This window comes from Vitis riparia, chromosome 13, assembly GCF_004353265.1.
Source record: "Vitis riparia cultivar Riparia Gloire de Montpellier isolate 1030 chromosome 13, EGFV_Vit.rip_1.0, whole genome shotgun sequence".
NCBI lineage: Eukaryota > Viridiplantae > Streptophyta > Magnoliopsida > Vitales > Vitaceae > Vitis > Vitis riparia.
Window position 1 is genome coordinate 4,412,514 of NC_048443.1, and position 2,194 is coordinate 4,414,707.

The following is a 2,194-nucleotide window of genomic DNA, read 5'->3' on the forward strand; positions in this document are numbered from 1 at the left end:
ATGATGGTTGGTAATCAATTAAATTAAATTTAAAATAAAATAATTAGAATTAATTTGCATATTAAAATATTTTTTTAATATTAAAATTATAATCTATTTAATATAGTAATGTTTGTCTATATACAACAAAGTGCAAAGTTGGCCCAACGATTGCCAAGGGTTCAATTTGAACTTTTTAACTTGGGTTCGAGTTGGCCAAGTAAGATGGCAAGAGGAGCTTGAAAATATCGATAGAGCAAACCCCATTGAAACTTTAATCCTTGCTTAGATCATGATGGTCAATACTATATATTAAGCTAGGCTACAAAGTTACAATGCCATATTTGGCATTTCATCACATAATGAAACTTTATTGTTCCACATGAATTTGATTCATAAAATTTTCCATTTAAAAAAAGTTCAGGATCACTTTAGTCAATCATAAAGTCATAGATGTTCTTTATCAACCATGGGAACTCAGGTGGAGTCGTTGATTAAAAGTTTGACATTGCTTGCTTCTTGCTAAATGTTCTAAGAGACTCCCAACATAATCAGCCCAGGTTAAGGTCATGTAAATTGAGTTCAGATTGGGACTTTTGTTGTTCCACTTTCTAGTTGTGTAAGAATGGCCTAGTGTCCAAGCCGCCCAGAATAACTTCTTCAAGGGACTTCCATTTGTGGTACTTTCGAAGTTAAACGTAATCATTATTTAAATTATACCTAAAACACACTAGTGATTACTCAGAAAAATTATCATTCGATATTTGTGTATATATGTGTAGGCCAAAGGAAACCGCCAAATATAATTGTCATACAACATTAGGCATGGCTTAACTGCATACCAACCAAAGTTTTCTCCAGCAACACCCCGTGGCTGGCGATCCAGCCTGTTCCTAATTCTTTTTTTTTTTTTTTTTTTTTTTTTAAGGCTTTCAATGAGATTCTACAGGTAAAAACATTTCGCTATAAATAGACTTTTAATTTAGACCCCAAGATGAAAATCACCGGTTCAAGTAACCATTGAAGCTGATCATTAGAAGAAACTTGGTGACTACTCAACTTCAATAAGCTCCAATGGCTTCTAAGCGGTTTGTTGGCGCCATAGCATTCTTAGCATTTGTTCTTCCAACTGTGGCCATGGCAACAGAGTTTACTGTTGGAGATGACCAAGGATGGACCATCAATTTCGACTATGAAGCCTGGGCCAAGGACAAAGTATTTCAAGTTGGAGATGAACTATGTAATGTAGTTCAAGCCTTAAGCTAAGCTAGGAATTCATGTTCCTTTTATCACTTCCTTTGATTCAAGCTGCTAAAATTATTATGGTCGATTATTATACATGCAGTCTTCAAATACACGGCGGGACGACACAATGTCTTCAAAGTGAATGGTACGGCCTTCACGAACTGCACTATGCCACCAGCAAATGAAGCTCTTACCACTGGAATGATGTAATTACACTGGCCATCCCTGGAAGGAAGTGGTACATTTGTGGTGTAAACGACCATTGCGCCAACTATGGACAGAAGCTTGCCATCACTATATTGGAAGCGTCGGCATCTCCTGCACCGGCCCCCTCCATCCCCACAGCACCAGCATCCAGCTTTGCTCATGGGATCTCTGGGTCCAGGTAGCATCTTCAGATGGCAGCCATGGTTGCTGTTGCATTCCTAGCTGTTTGACCTGTTTTTACTCCAGAAGAACCTTAGATCACCTAGTCTTAAGAAATTTATTATGTTTTATGGTTTTTTTATTCAATTATTTTTGGTATGAGTGAAAGAAAATGGTATGTTGGAAATATGAAAGATGGAAGAGAGAAATGAAGATGAATCTATTGTGAAATGAATTTAGTCACAATCTCACATTTTATAATGCTATTATTCTATTCTAATTTCAAACTTCAAATATATATGCTTACTTGAGTTTCAAATTTTGTGTCTTTAACTTGAACTTGCCGGTATACAGTTCAAATTTGTGTCTTGAACTAGTAATCTTTAGAGCAGAATTACCAACCTAAACTAATACATTAGTATTACTAATTAGAATAAATTACAAAAACCACTCATGTAATTCACTCTTACCTTAATTTTGTCTCTGAATTTTTTTTTTCCAGGTAATGTCAACCTTAAAATATGCTCAAATGTCAAATAAGTTTTTCTATTAATTTTTTTTTAAATAATGGATGGAGAAACCCCTATGACAAGTAGTATACAAA

General features: G+C 35.1%; 1 pseudogene; it reads left to right on the forward strand.

The window, feature by feature from the left end:
- Positions 1-1,053: 1,053 nt before the first annotated feature.
- Positions 1,054-1,613, forward strand: LOC117927950 (annotated as a pseudogene).
- Positions 1,614-2,194: the final 581 nt, after the last annotated feature.